Source organism: Parasteatoda tepidariorum, chromosome 1 (assembly GCF_982258835.1).
Source record: "Parasteatoda tepidariorum strain Cologne lab strain chromosome 1, Ptep-v5.0, whole genome shotgun sequence".
In the NCBI taxonomy this organism is placed as follows: domain Eukaryota; kingdom Metazoa; phylum Arthropoda; class Arachnida; order Araneae; family Theridiidae; genus Parasteatoda; species Parasteatoda tepidariorum.
This window is the reverse complement of record NC_141755.1, coordinates 7,571,956-7,589,402: the sequence shown is the minus strand read 5'-3', so window position 1 is coordinate 7,589,402 and position 17,447 is coordinate 7,571,956. Positions and strand designations below refer to the sequence as shown.

The window sequence follows — 17,447 nt, the reverse complement described above, 5'->3', positions numbered from 1 at the left end:
AAGTTTGTATAAAATTTACTAGTTATTTTTTACTTCTGATATTTTTAAATTCAATATAGAAATTATGTTTTTCGATATTGAAAATCTTACATTTAGTCACTAATTTTACTCACTAATGTATACAATCGTCTAACTGCGTAACTATGTAAAATGGTTTAATACTCAGTTTTATGTTTAGAAATAAAACGTCTTCTCCTATTTTGAAATACTATATTTCTCTCTATATATTCTAATATATTAAAAGAAAATCCTAACTTTATCCGTTTTCTAAAGCCGTTTTATGACTTTTTTGTCAAAAAAAATATCTCTTGAAATATTTTTTCGTGCGAGAAATTCTAAATTTCATTCGAACTTTCAGAAAGAATTTTACTTGTTTGACACTTCAACTAGGGGTGGCACGAGTAAAGCTGCAGAAGATAAGAGATCTGAAGGTCTGCATTGAGATGGAACATTCTGCTTTAAACTCAGTGCCACAACTTTTGTGTCGACAGTTTCCTATGGAGATGAATATGCAAATAAATCGTTGCTAGGCAACCAGTTTCTCAGATGAGAAGTTGAGCGCGCAGAACCGCTCAAAAATGGCTCTTTTCATGCAAATGAAATACAAAGATTTCTTCCTTTTTAAAACCATTAGTGAACATTCGAAATTCCCATTAAATAACACCAGCATGGTCTTTGATGCTTTTACAAAATGCATCCACTAGGAAAAGCTTACTTGCATACATTTTCTGGTTTAGAAGAATAGTAATTTTTTTGAGCCAATCTAAAATCGAAAATGACTTTCATCACGCTATCAGCGGTCAATTTATTTTTAGGGAAAGCAGACGATTCTCAGTAACTGTTCGATTAGATTGATTTGCTCTACTTTTAAGTGAAAATAAAATTTATGGAATAAAATAAAGTTTATTTCCTTATCCTTTATACTAGTTTAAAGTACTTTAAATTATATATATATATATATATATATATATATATATATATATATATATATATATATATATATATATATATATATATATATATATATATATATATATATATATATATATATATATATATATACATATATATATATATATATATATATATATATATTTATATAAATAATATTAATCTTTAATATGAAGAAAATAAGAGATAAAAAAAATTTAATTGTATGGACAGCACTACTGAAGAGGGAGATGGATTCAAAAGTGCACACTCTTTCACAAAAAAATCATAAGAAAAATGTTTCATTAAATTCGCCAAGTAAAATTCCATGCATTGGCTATTAACTGTTACAAACTATCCCCTATGTCTCTCGTTTTTTTTAATTTTAAATTCTGTTTGGGGGCAAAGTAAAATTAACAATTTTTAAAATCAAAACAATGTATCAATCATGTTGTGATTTCCTGTTTCTATGAAATGTCTTACGCAGCAGTGGAAGGAATACCTATTAGTAGAACTGATATCCTTTCGCATATCAAGGTTTCTGAATAAAAAGGCTTTAATGATATATATTTAATGAGAAAAGGATTAAACGAAATAATAGTTTAACTTATAGGCGATGCTTATTTTCGCATAACAATAACTAATATAACCAAAAGCAGAACTAATAGAGTACTCGCCTATCAATTTCATCTGAATTTAAATGGGTTTCAATAGTCTGAACTATGAGTAGATTTTTAGAGTAATTGATCAGGACAAATATTCAAGAGATATTGATAACATTTTTATATGAGCTCAACTTTACTTTTAATTTGAGACTATAATGTGTAATTTTTAGTTATTTCATTTTCGACATGGTTTGCAAATTATTAGGAAGGGGATTGTGTTTGAGACACAAGGTTTCTGAAATTCAAGATACATTTTATAACTATATCTGGTAATTGCGTCTTATTGGTTTGAAAGAAAAACCAGTCAATTAAATTATCTCGGTTGAATAACTACTGCCTTCAAGTGCCAAGGATTCCCTTGTTCCGGACATACCTCAATTAGAGCAGCTGCTTTAGTCAGTCTGGTGGCACTCTTAATCAGTTGCCTGCAGGGTGAAAAAAAAGCTTGCCTTGTTCAAGTCCAATCAGCGGTCCACCTTCAGCCCAAGTGACCACAAAAAAGCCAGAAGTCATGATCAAAGGCTAGTTCTTTGAACCAATATAATCCAATACATTTTCCGTCCAGATAAAGTTTTATTTGCTTTTATCTTTCATTGACCAGTGATCTGTGAGAGTCTTTCTTTGTTCTTGGTGTCGCATAGATTTTTTTTTTCTTAGAAGTCAGTTCTCTTCCAAATAACCTTCAATGTATTTCGATATTTTCATTCCAAGACGAAATAGTCTTCTCTTGGCTATTTTTATTGGCTATCTTTGCTTACTTTGCCGACACTTGTTTGTATTCATTATTTCAGAGTCAAACTAAATCTATTCTTGAAATTGGGGAAAAAGCATTGCTTTGATGGAGTCCATAATAATTACATAAGGGAATGATCACGTCATCGAAATAGTTTATTACTAATTTGTATCATTCGTTGAACAGATGATTAGACGATATAGTTAAATTTTTTAACTAAGCACATGATTAGTTTCATTTAATATTTTCTACCTTTAATGCATATACAGATATTTTTATGCTTACTTTCTCCAGTACGAGAATTATCAATTTTCTTAGAATCCTAATTATTGCTTGGAATATTATTTACCGAAAGGAAAAATGGAAAAAGGTGATATCATCGGAAATATACAACGCTAGAATTTCTACTCCAAAACTACGGTAAAATAACCAGTGGCAGCCTGTCCCTCTAATTACCCGTAAAATTTACGGTAAAGAAATTTTTTTATCTTTATGGTATTGAAACTGTTTACAGCTTGTATGGTTAAAAAAACATGAATATAAAACTGTAGATTTTTTAAACCTTTCACAAGTAGCATGATTTCAAAATCGTGAAAAAATAATTGGTCATTGGGGCTAGGTTTTTCGTTAGGTAATGGGCATTGGAGTAAGGTGTTGGGTGAGTTGTGTTTTATCATATAAACCGCGTGGTTGTTTCACCGATTGTAAGAAATGAAAAATACCAGACTTTTTTGATGTTAAGCCACTATATGGTGCTGCCATCTATGAAAGAATAAGAGTATCGTATTCGTACAATTTGGGCTGACAAATTGGGGAGTACTAGAAACTGTTCATGCGAAGGGAATGGAGGAAATATTGTGGTGTCAACGCTGGGACTCGTGCCCTCATTCTGTAGGTCATAGGATCACCAGATTAGCCCTCTCAGCCTTAATATGTACCCAGCTGTAAGGAACTAAGTGGCTTCATTAGGTCTTATTAGTTGGTGAGATGAAATTCTGGTTGTTTAACAGTATTAGGAGAAAGTAGTAAATAAACGTTTTTTTCTCACAGTTAACACTGATCAAATACCATCTTATTTATAGTTGTTTGACAGTTTTGTTCTAATATGGTCAAATTACAATTAAATAATCTGTTAACATCTGTTAACCAACAGTGTAGCATCAATAGCGGCAACTCTCCTCAGAGAATTAAATGGTAGGTGGTGCGAGGGACTGCAGACTGCGCTTTTCTGATTGAATATTTTATATGAGATAATTTAAAATAAATTTAAATCGAACTAAGAATGAAACACTCAGCGTAGGACAAAGAGGAGTAGTACAATTTCAGTGGCTAAAGTATTTACATCATTCTTTTACTCTTGTTAGAATAAGTGCTATGCAAATGTCATGGGCGATAACTCTTCGACTTTTTCTAAATATTTCATCAGCAGCAACATTAATTTATAAGAGATCACAGCTTCATGTTAAATCTAGGAATTTATGTTCTGGATGCATTATTTCTAGTGCGACTTTACATTCACTTTAAACGCTCTCACTTGAAATGGCTAATAAGTTACATGCAATTGAGGATAGTTCTCTTTTATATCAATTTATATCCCTGATAGACAGCGCTGTCATCTCTACTGTATTTCTAATTCTGTCACGTGTACTTTTAATTTAGTAAAGATACAATATTACATCAAAGATTTCCATTTTTTTTAAAATTGCTATTCCCTGCCTCCATTAAAAAAAAAATTTAAATATATTTTTCGTAAAACTATTGTCTTCGGCTTTAAACTGGAAATTTGAAGCAATTTGTTAAATTTCATTAAATCTAGGCCATTTAGTGTCAAAATCATCTACTTGATTTACTAACGAATCACCTGTAGCTGTTATTTTTAGCAGTTTCGTTTAAAAAGCAGACTTGTTATTATCCAAAGTCAACAAGTAATAGATGAGGGAATACAATATCAAGCGAAAATGTCATTTCTACCATTTGTATATAAATATTGATGCAAATAAATATTTTTTTAAAAAAAAATGCTTTCTCGGATAATTATATGAATAGCTTGATATCTCAGTTATTAATGATTTCCTTTTTACAACTTAAGATTAATTTACATTTATACTTATAATAGAAAGTACCATTTTTCACGCTACTTAAATGTCTACATGAATTTTTTTTTATTTCAATTAATTAAAATTAACTGATCTTGCGTACAAAAAATAAGATGGAGCATTTCAAAGTAGAAGAAAAATTTATATATTTTTTAAAATATCACTAAATTAAAAAAAAACTGTATATTTATATTTTTCTGATAAAAATTATAATATTTTCACTGATTCTCATAGATATGAGTTTCATATATGACATCGTTAAAGCAGTAAAAATTTGTTTAAATGGGTTTTGTTAAATTTTCTCCACTTTTTAAAATAAAGAAACCCCACAAAATCAAAAAAGTCTGACTATCGAATTATTAAGTCAGAATTTTTTGAAAATCTTAAGAACCTTTTAGTTACAATGTCAAGTGATTCGCGAAATTCAGAAACGCTCCTAACAATAATACATTTTCCGCGACAGAATAAATACAAAAGTATTTTTAAAATATGTTCTGCTTGAATGGCAACAGCTGTCCATGCGCACCCTTAAATATCTCAGTCGCATCCAAACTAGTGTTTTTTTTTCTTTCTTAGAATGCCTGACGACTTCCATCCTAAGGATTCAACGATCCTAGGATCTAACCTTCAGATAATTCCTATTTAATCATTAATTTTCGAGTTATTGTTTTCTTCTTTACCGTCTTAACACCCTCGAGTTAATTGCTACGTTAATTCTTGATAAATGTGAAGCAAACTAGACTGTCATCTCTTGGCTGATTTTGTGAGGGAAGTTCTGAAGTGGAAAACAACCCTCAGGGGAAGAAGTTTAAGCATGGAAGATTTTCCTAATTAGTCCATTATCTGTACTAGATGTGATATTTATTTTTTTCCATCACTTAAATGAAGGTGATGGCGCTATTGAGGTATAAAATAAAAGTTTTTCATTGCATATATTTGGTTTTATGGCTGAAATTTTTAATTGCTTGACCCCCGGGTATCGTGTTAGATTTGATGCAAATAAGAATGGGTTTCTTAATATGCCTCCAGGCATTAAAAGTTTTTGGCAAATAAAATGTTTTTCCTTTTGTTTTGAAAGTTTAAAATAGGGAATAAAATGAAATTTTTTCTGTTTTAGCATTTTTTTTTTATCTCAGATATAATAATTAGTAAAAAAACGAATGAAAAGTTTTGGTATCATACGAAAGAGATGGTTACTTCTTTTTCTCTGTTAATATTTTTTTTTCAATTTGATAGTTTTGGATTGCATTACCATTTCAAACTTTTGAAGATCGAGTTGAATAAATTCTGAAAAAAGGAGAAAAAAATATTTTTTTTAATGATATAATGTTTTTTTTTCTTCTCTTTTTTGCTTTATTCTCTATTTATTTAAGAATAAAAAAGTTGAATCTGAAAAAAAAAATTACCAGATTAAATTTTAAATAGATGTTTTTATACATTTTTTCCGTTTGTTATATAAGAGTATGCATAAATAGCAGCGAATTTACTTGATTAAAAGTTTCCTTCGCTTCAAAAAAACATTAATAAGAAATAACAGTCGATATGTTTCAAGCGTAAATGATCATTTGCAACCGACTAGTTTTGAAAATGGATCCTGTTTTTGAGCACTTGAAGATTTTTGTTTACATATTTTTGAAACGAATAAAATTTTTTTAACCTAGTAATAGCTTACTGTTTCAGTTTCTTGAGATTGTTTCTTAATAACTATTTTGCTATTATTTCTTCTATTTTTGGGACTGATTTAATTTTTAAATTCAAAATACACATAAAAGTACAGAATTATTAATTGAAGAACCATCAGGAAAGAAAATTCTTTTGGAGCCTTTCAAAAAAGGGGTTACATAATAAGCTCTTTGAGTAATATTTCCTTGGTTTTAACGTAATACTTTTATGTTACTCTTTTAGTAATCTTCTCTTTTCTGTCATCATACCCCTTTAATTTTTTTTTCGTGAACACACATCAAAATAGAAATTAATTTTAAATATAAACTGTTCTTCAGTTATATAGTAACTTCTTTTCGTATTGAATTATTTAATATTTTTAATTCATACGTTAATCAATACTTTCAGAAACTTATTGTTCCGCATCAAAAAATTTTATCAATGCATTTCTAAAAATAATAATTAATCTCGTTATTTCCTTTCACGTTTTAGAATCTAAGCTTATTTCAAAATAAATTACATCGAAGGCAAACTTTTTTCTAAAGAGGATAAAAAGAAGACTTCAGAATAATTTATTTTTATCTTTCGTGAAGTGACATTTAATCCACCTGATTACTAAAAGAAAAACTCTTAGGAGTACGTTAAACATTTCCTAGTTTCAGTTCGTTTTCTTAGATAAATTTATACTTCAGACTATTCTTAAGAAGTCTGAATTGGGAGAAAATTTAATAAAAAATATTACGCTTGAACGAGCGGAGCTGATTTTAGAAGCACACACTGGTGCTTTGGCGCCATACGAAGAAGAGCTCAATAACAATTCGTTTACTTTGGTGATTTATACGTTAGACTAAGCGTTTAAAAAGTTCCTTTCAAGCTACAAAGAACTTAAGTCTTTACTACAATTTTATATAAGTTTTCTTCAAACTTTATGTTGTTTATCTACGGGGCTTATTGGATTCTGTGGAAAGCTTCTGACTAATAAGCACTTCACATTTTACCTCTTTTAAAAATTCTTATACAGTTGTTGTTTAAGCTTTGTTAAATGTCAAAATTGAGTAATGCTAAAAAGAAATTAATATGAAATTCAAGTATAAAAGTACATTGCAAAAATACGGTATTGAGACTATGAGTTTATCACCTGTAAAACCCATTTTTACCGTAAGAAGATATTATACCGCAATTTTTTTACAGTAATATTTATTTAATTAGAGAGATTCAGTGACTTTACGGCAATTACTATTGTAAAAATTAAAGTATATCAGATTTTTTGTTCCGTAACATGTTCCGATAAAAAGTACAGGCACCAGTTTATAAGTCAATGGTAACAGTGTAAAAGACAATAGTAGATTTTTTAATGGGTTCAGTGTTATCGAAGATTTCAATTCATTTGTTAAGGTAATATTCATGTTTTGGATTTCTTGTAGTTAATATAAAGAAAAAAAATCTAATATTATTACTATGTCTGTTAATATTACTATGTTGTTTTGATAAAAAATCCCGATTAATTCTTGATAATAAAGCCAAAATGTACAAATGTACGGTATTTAAACCATCCATTAAGAAATCTTTGCATTCATATAGTTTTCCGAAATTTCAGGTTTTCAAAACTATAGTTCTTAATACTACACATTTAGTAAAAAATACAAAACTGAAAAGTAAAGGCTGTCAAATAAATGATTCTTATGCCATCCTTTAAGATATCATGATAAAATTACAAAATTGTGCCTCATTTACCAAATTTTTATCTTTTCTATTGTTAGTTTTACCAGAATCATAACCAAAGCGCTTCGGTAAAAATTACCCAGTTTTTTGCTGTTCCCATAGAGACAGAAACACTGCAATATTCAGGTAGTTTTGACTAAGTTTTTTTTAGTAAAATAATTACGAATAATTAAAACATCACTCTAAAAAAAAACCTTGTTGTCATGTCATGTATATTTGACATAATTGTGGGACTTAATTAATTGTACCTGAACACCTTCATTACGCGAACCACCTCAATGAAAGTGGTACGCGTGTGTGTACTGAATTTTATGAATCTGTGGAAAAACTTTAAATAGTGAGCATAACATATCGCTTAAAAGTTGTTATTCTTAAAATTTGTATGAACATTAACCAAATGTTATGCTTGGTTAAGTTTCAAAATGGAACGTAATTCAATAACTTAAAAACATTAATAATGCTAAATAAAACAACACTATAAATCAAATGTAAGTTTTTTTAACATGTTTGCTAATCGTTATTTTCAGAGAAAATTTTTATCGATTGATAGGATTTTGGGGAGACACTCTTGCAAATGAATAGATTTCATAAAAATATTGATTGCAAATGATAAGTTTAGTTTTTTTCTTCAAGTAGCCAATCGAATAATAAATTATAATTACAATATATAAGGTGAATTCCTAGTTAGAGTACAAAACTAATTTTAAGTTTTATAGTGGTTGTCAAACTTTATTTCGCGAGGAAATTATTTAGGGACAAAGAGATAATTCTGACAAACACAATTTTTTTTTCTTAATTTCTCTCTCTCTCTTTTTTTTTAAAAGTAGGAATGCCAAGGTTTTGTTTGTCAAACATCAAAATGAAAATAAAATTTTAAAAGGTAATATATTAGATTTATTTCATTTATATACAAAGCAATCATAATGTTATTAATATATTTTCATCCCAGTGATGTTATCGCCATTTTCTTAAAAGGGAAACAAAATTGTTTGATTGGACTTTTTGTAAAAAAAACGCGGTTTTTTCACTTAAACTTTTTTTATATTTGCAGATTTATATTTTCTCGTATCAAAATGAGAAATATGAACAAAGTCCTCAAGTTAATATAATTGAGAGAGCTATTATAACAACATGTTGTATTTGTAAGTAACGTAAAAAATGTCTTTAATTTTAGAAATAGATTTTAATTTACAAAATTACAATAAGATTTCTGTTTGTACCATAAAAACATTACTGTAATGAAATAATCTTGGAAATAAAGTATATTATTTGGTTTGATGGTTTATTTTTCAATAAGTGTGAGATCGAGTGCTATTCATTCAATCGATTTTTTTTCATACATATTTTTTTATCTTCGCTATCAAGTTAAGTAGATGGAGCAACAATTAGTTTTATGCCTCATCATTTCTATTAAATTCGGCAGAAAATTAGATACGTTTGTAATATTTTCGAAAATCAGAAACGTGAATGAAAAGCTTTGCTATTTGTTGTAACACTGTGAACGTTCATGTGTCTAAGATTGTAGATAAAGGCATTTTTGTTAAGATTGGAAGCGTTTTTTTACGTTGGAAATTTTTCACTTGTATTTTTTGCTTGCGTGTTTGTAAATACTCGTGATGTGAGGCCAGTTATGAATAGACGATTAATACGTATTTTTCGGAAAGTGTAGAAAGGGCACTAAAGAAGTGAAGTGTTTTCTATTTAATGGCCAAATTTGGATATAAAGCAAAACAATTCAGATTCCTGAATGCATATTTTAAGCTGCTATATACTTTACGTTGATCATGCGTCATTCATGACATATCTCATATGCTCATACATCAGAAATGTCACATATGACGTTTAAAGTTTATTTTCTTCGTTCCTTAAATGATATTAAATTACAGAATGGAAAGGTAGGAACAAGAATGAATAACAGTTGAGTCCCACTATAATGAACATCGGATAGAATGTACACTAGGGTGTAGTGAACTTTTTAGTGGTCCCTTCTGAACTCCCATTTAACTAAAGTTATTTAATATGCTTATAGTGGACAGCTGTAAAATTATTAGTTCATTTATAGTTTTATAAATGTGTAGGATCTAACTTTATTTCCTCAGCAGTCAATGCCAGCATTTCTTAACACTACGTCAAATCACAATAAATTTCAGCAATTTTTTTAAATGAAAGTGAATTAGGCATTAAAAGTGCTGATTTTTTTCTAGGAGGAACAAAAAAACTGGATTATTCAAAAATTCTCCATACGAAAATTGGTAAATTCTACTTCAAATCGAACTGTAGTCAATCAAAGATTACTGGTTCCTTCCATGGATTGTAAGAATTAATTAGACTTCCTTATTTCTAATATTTGATTTATTATATATTTAATAAGTTATTCATTAATAAACAAATTATGCACTATCGTAATAACTATTTACAACAATGCAATTGTCAGATACTAAAAGATAAATTTTCATAGAAGTTGGTTATAGCGAATCATATATTGTTGGGTCAGCAGACAGTAATCTATAAAGGGGTTCGACTGTACTTGTACTGTCAAAACTGCTTAGGTAGGAACTTTGCCTTAAAGTATTAATTTCATTGCGGTTTGAGTTAATCAAGTTTGAACAATAAAAATGACTTTAGATTTACGTACGTATGTATATCACGTATTTTACGTACTATGTAAAATAAATTAAACCGTTTCAAAATGCTTTTGACAAAAAGATATTTTTTGCTGCTCAATGTTCTTGCAATATTTACGAAAAAAATCTTTCATTTGCGTTTCTGAAGCATCAAGAAAGATTGCATGCAATTTTACATAATTGTATTAAAATCATACTTTTCCCCGTTCTTCTCTTCTTTTTATAAAAAATATATGATCCTTATACATTAAATATTATCTATGACTATATTTAAATACTAAATGTTTTAATTCTTTTTAAAAGATGACAAAGATGTTATTTCTTTATCCTTAAAAAATATTTTTATGAAGATCCTAATTCTAAATTACCTTTTCCCTTTATCTCCTAATTTATGTTTTTTCGAAGGTGTTAAAAATTAAGAATTTATGTTATATTTTGTTTAAGGAAATATTTATGATAAGAAAGCCTATTGTAAACTAAGCAATTACCTTTAAATAACCTGAAGGTAAGAATACATAAAAGTACAAAGAATTTTATCGCATTCCCTTGAAGAAAAAAAAACGTAGCTTTCACTTAACTTCTTGGTATGCCTTAATAATGAAGGAAATAAAAGTTTATGAAAGTTCCACAACAATAAAAAGAGTTGCATTTTTAAAACCTCCAATAAATGCTATTATGGATTTAACTTTTCTTTAATGCTTTACTTAATAATTTTACTATGTAACCCAACAAGTTTTACTTCTCTTTATTTTATCTGAATAAATAACTAAGTTTTAATAAATCCAATGCTTTCAATTCTGTACGGGATTTATTATTACTGAAAAAATTTGTAATAATCTCTTGATTTTATTTGATTAAATTACTACGTGTTTATAAATCTAATGATTTTAATTCTAGGCTTAATTTATCATTCATTGACTTTAAAAACTTTTGCTAATTTTTGTATAATTAGTTTTTATTTCCTTTTTCGTCAATTTATACAACTAATGGATAAAATTTAATACTACTATTATTTTAATTTGACAAGTATTTATCAATTAAAATCATTTCACTTCTTATTTAATCCAAATTAGGGTTCAATTTGTTTTAAAATTCCTACAACAGTTCTTATTAGTTAAAAAAAGAGAACAAAACTGCTGAAAATACAGCAGTAGTTCATAATTGAACTTTGCATTATGAGCTGAAGTAGCCCAGTGGTTAGAGAATCCGACTCGGTCTGGAAAGGTTTGAGGTTCTATCCCCGACTCCACCGAGATCCCTCGGATAAACATGCGATATACATGCTCAAAAAAAATCTGTGGAATCGAAAGTCCAGTGGTAGCCCACTGAGCAGACTCTCTGAGCAGTATTTTTTACAGACCAGGAGAAAATTTCCATTCCCTTCAGATCCATGTCTAAATTGGAAAGTGGTCTCGGGAATGAGTGGTGCTCCCATCTATGCGTGGGGTTATGAACTAACACGTACTTTCTCCCTTGCGGTGATCTTTTGTCTAACGAAAAACGCACCTTCCTGATTTAATTCGTAAAAGCAAGTGGCTGGTAAGCTTGGCTTGTCCAAATCTCATTAGAAACAGCAACAGCATTGCATTATGAACTGCATAAATTTGTATAGCCTTAAATTCTGTTACTGTATTTAAATGTATGAATGTTATATGAGCTTAATTTTTAAACTTAGTAATTTATTTCAAAATATTATGACTAACACATCAATTTGAATGTGTAAAATACAACTTCTGTCTTCTGTCTCTTTTTCCCGATTCAGGTAACGAAAATAAGTTTCAAATATAACTGCGGAGTAAGTTAAATAAACGTTGGTTAGTAGAAGTCTGCATAATAAATGAAATTGGAATGAATAGGTTTAATGAAACCTTACAAATTATCAGAGTTTCAAATGGTCTCAAAGATTGTTTTTTGTATTTGCTATTTAAAATGCCCAAATGTCTGCTTTTTGAATAAATGAAAACAGTTCAAACAGTTCAAAACAACATTATGAAATAAGATATATGAAACAATGTATAGAGTGAGAAAAATCAGGATAAAATTCTCAAATTTTCTAACCTTTAAGGAAATTTATATTATAAAAATAAATTTATAAGCAGTTAATAACATTTTCAAACAATTTTTAGGAAGAAATTGCTTCAAAATTTTTAGTTCTATTGTCTAGTCCGATGCTACAAGTTCTTCAGCAGTTTCTGTCATTAAAAAAAAATTAAAACTCTATAAGTCTTAAATTGTTAAAACAATTGCAATTATAAAGGAAGAAAAACAATAAGAATTAAAGTGATTGGTGGAAGTTTAATATTTAAGAACATATTTCACACGGAGAAAGAAATTAGGCAAAACTGTCGTACTGCATGGTTAAGGCATTTCTGTTAAAAAAAATTACACAGTTCTGTCTAATAAAACTAAAATATCCAGCATTTAAACCATTCATTTGGTAATTTTCCATTCATAAGGTAACGATTTACCGAAAATTTGGTTTTCTACATTATAGTTATTTATTATTACCACACATTTAGAAACAAATACGAAACTGGAAAGTTAATTTTCCAGAAAAAAATATTTTTATGCCATGCTCTAAGGAATCTTGATAAAATAACCAAATTTTACTAAATTTACTAAATTTTATCACACATTATAAAACCATATTTTAATATTAATTTTAGCATAATTATTATCGGAGCTCTTCAGTAATAATAATCGACGTTTTTGGTGTTCCCATAGAGCTAGAAACACCGACGGTAAAGTTTACCATACTCTGGGGTTTTTGACAGCACATTTTTTTCTCAGTGCAGAATATGCTTTCTCTTCGCAAAACAACTATAATTTAAAAAAAGTGTTATTTCAAACTAATGCTTGTTATTTCATAGAATAAAAATAAGCACAACAAGTTAAACAGAACAAATTAAACAAAACTAAAAAATAATTTACTGTTTTAAGAATAAAATGAAATTATTTTTAATGGTAAGTTAATTACTTAATTGTATTTAGCTACTTATATTTTCTTAATGCTCTTAGTTTTTAAAAATGTATTCTAAGCGATTTTTGTACAATTTGCTAAACAATAACACAATTTTTATTATTTTATGAAATACATTATTTTAAAATCTAGTATTATATATTCTTACGTTGAGAAAAAAACACCTTTTAATATTTTAAGAACGAAATTTTTTTAACAATAAGAATAAAATTTAAGTTTTATTTAAGAGAGAAAACAAAGTTATTTGTTTCAAAAAGAGTTATAAAAAAGAAATGAGTTAAAACATTCCGTGTCCATTATTAATTAAATTTTAAATCCCGTCCTATTTAAAGATGTTTTAATGAAAATAAAGTAGTCTATACTTAAAAAAATAAAGAAATGAATAAATACGTTACTCTTGCTTAAAAATGAATTTTTTATACTTCTTTAAGCTTTTTAAATGAATATTTTTTAAAATGCTTCAAATCATTAATTTAGTTATAGTTTTTTTTTCAAAGCAATTTCTGACTAATTCCTTTTATAAAATTATAAAAAAATATAATCCTAAAAACATTATTCTTTCTTAAGACAAATTTCCCATACTATTTCAGTTTGGACTATGTTTACATTAGTTTATAGCTACAAATTGAAACAGGTAAATCCACACATTAATAAAAACTTAAGCTTGCTAACGCAGAACTTAATATTACCCTCTAAAGTTACTTAAAATTTCAAGAAATTAAATAAAAGGTAAATACCATATTTTTATTTATAATGTATTAAAATTCCAATGTTTTACAATCTTACAATGCTTACAATGCATTAAAATTTTAAGCATAAATTTAACATAATTTTTCCATAAAAGTTTTAAAACACATTTTTATTTAGACTAGCAAAATTTCTAAACCTAGAATGCTACGTTTAAGTTATTTTAACTTGTAGTAGAAAGCACATCCTTACTTGTAGTTTAAAGTTTTCTTGTAATCTTTATGTATTGCAATTTATTATGTATTACAATAAAAGACAAGGAAAATTTATTAACAAACTTATTTGTTTATCGAATATTTGCAGAATTGATCCATGCATTTCACTTTAAGAAATTCCAGTTCAAACTCCAGCAAAAAGTACCAGAAATCAGTGTGCGGGTACTTTTACGAAATAAAAAATCTGATATATCGTAATCCTTACAGTAATATTTACTATAAATTAATTACTGTAAATCAATTAATTACTGCAATTATTTAATATTTCTGTAAAGATCGTGGTATGAAATTTTATGGAAAAATTTAAATTTTCAGTGAAAATGGATTTTACGGATGATGAACCCAAGATGTCTGTACTTTTTCCCGTAATTTGATTCAAAACTATTTACAGAATTGCATGACTATCTATTACGCAGCAAACAGCATATTACAAGAAAATATAGACTTACATAGCTCCAAAAACATCATTCATGGTAAAAAAAAAAAAAAAAGAAACGTTAATTTCTCTCAAATTTAGTATACCTCAAAATATTTTATACCAGCTGAATATCCGTTCTTCGTGTGGGAGAAAAAGAAATTCATCAATATATATCAACGCTTCGAAATAATTCACGAAACTGAAAGGCATATATCGACACACTTTATTAAGCTAAGACAATACCCGTTGGTTTCGCCTAATCAGATTAAGCAAAACATGTTTTTCGTACTTCATCCTTTCAAAATAAAAGATTAATAATATTCAGTATCATTTGGCATACTTCCATTGCTTGAAGTCAACTTCTGATAGTCAAAAATTACCACAATGAACAATTTTCTCAGGTAAAAAAAACCTTACTTTTGTCCTTCTCGGTGGCTTTATGTTATTCAAGCAACTCATATTTTTAGAAGCTCATCTTGTCTTCAAAATCAAAATAATTATATTCAGTAGGAGGGGATATACAGAATTATGAAAAAATGGGAAAAAAATTTAGGGAACTAGGAAATTTTATATATTTGGTGTCGTCCCACAAAAAGGCCAAGAAGTTTCTAGACAACAGATTTGTTTTTAGCTGATTTGCTGCGCATAAAGCAAAGATTGCTTTCGTTTTCATCTCTTTTAAAAATAAAATTTGAATCGAATTATAAATTACTTATAATTTTCCAAGATTTTAGTATTTGAACACATGAACTTTTTATAAGGTAATATTTCTATTTAAGTTGATTTTAACTTCTTTAAATATCAATATTTTATACTAAAACCAATTTTGGACTATTTTGATTACATACAGGGTTATAGGACAAATCGCGAAAAAGATCCCGTAAAAATTGTAAAATGTGTGGAAGAAATTATTATGCAAATTCACAAGGTTTTATATATAATTATCTTATTTCTTTTCTTTTTGTTAATAGTTCATTTATTTTTTCTTGGAGATATTTCTTTTTTTCGTAATTGACGAAATTAGTGAATTTCATTTAACATTTTAAAAAAAGACTGAAAAATATACCTTTAAAAATATTGTATAATTCATTTTTTTAAATAATTCGCTTTATTCTACCAAATATGTGAGTCACGTGGCATTCTTCAGATAATTTGCAGTTAGCATCCTGATGTTTTTATACGTTTTTAAACGAATTTTCTTAAACTCACCATTAAATGTCGCTCAATATGTTCAACAATTACGATCACCAAATATTGCTACTATAATTTAGTTGCTTTATTCCTTTTATTACAAACTCATTTTACGATTCTTACCATCATTACATACATTTCTCTGATACGATAGTCTCCTTTTAAACAGAATTCGTAAGGTCCTTAAGAAACTGTAATAGTGGCTGCAAAACTAAGAAGATAAGTGCATTTTATTACGGTTATATTCACCACAGTATTAAATAAGTAATTTCAATATATAAATTCAGGTAAATAAATCCTAGGTTTTGAAATTTTAATTTTAAAGTTAAAAATAACTTCTTTATTTCCATATATGTGCCACGATTTTTTAAATGCTCTAAGGACCGCATGAACTCAGTTGAAAAAATAATTTTCAGAAGTTTGCTTCTTTCAGCATAAGATTCTGATCAAAATAATGATTTAAAAAGATCCATTATACTTGTTGGTAAAAAATTCATTGGCGTCAAAATATATGACGAAAATAAACGCCCTTTTTTAAGACTAGCATGACGCGAATGAAGAAAAAAAAGTGTTATTAGTGTTAAAAACGTGTTACCCTCTCCCCTGGAATCAGCGTTAAGTAATTATATGTCAATTATATCGAACAAGTAAATGTAGTTTTGGAAAATATGTTTTTTATTCATCGATCCAAAATCTATTCTAGATATGTTTTAGTGTATACTTAAAAGCTCATTTCAATAGAATTTATATTTTACCCTTTATTTTATTTTTCGCTAAAATAATTCGAGCTTTTAATAAGTTTAATTGTTTCTAACTGTTTCACGCAATTTAATGTTACGTCCAAACGTATTTAAATTCTGGGATTATTTAAATCATTCTCACGTTTCAATTGAGCATTAAATGAACACTAACAATTTTGTCTTTTTACGGCGAAATAAAAGAACAATTTCCATTTATAATTTCTAAAAAAAGTTTATTAAAACTATTTGCTAAATATATTAATTACGTCTGTTGCTATCCAAAAATCTATTAAAATATCTTATTTTAGCATTAAGGAAATTCTAAAGTTAAGAAAAGAACAATTTTTTAGATGATTCCAAAAATAGCACGGTTTAAGAAGCTTTTTACAATTTTCTATTTTTAGAATTTGCTGTTTAACAAAATAAGGCATATCGAGCATTTTCCTGATATAACAATATTTTTTAAACTGATCTAAAGTTGAGAAGTAATATTAACAACTTTTTAAGCAAATTTTTTTTATCCTTTTTAAAAGGGCAACCTTCGTAAAATTAGCGGGCGAGAATAAGTTTGAACGTCAAATTTTTTTCTTTTATGTCCATAAAATTCTGTTCATTTAAAAAACAATTCAAGCTGTTGTATTTTTTGCTGTGCATTTACTTTTCATTATCGAAATAAATAAGAAGCAATAAGAAAAGACAATAAAAAATTTATTTTTATTTTTCA

At 27.6% G+C, this 17,447-nt stretch overlaps 1 protein-coding gene across 2 annotated transcripts in view; it reads right to left on the bottom strand.

Moving 5' to 3' along the window:
* The window catches only part of mGluR (metabotropic Glutamate Receptor), a 156,875-nt gene that overhangs the window by 130,665 nt on the left and 8,763 nt on the right, over positions 1–17,447 (bottom strand). The window lies entirely within an intron of this gene.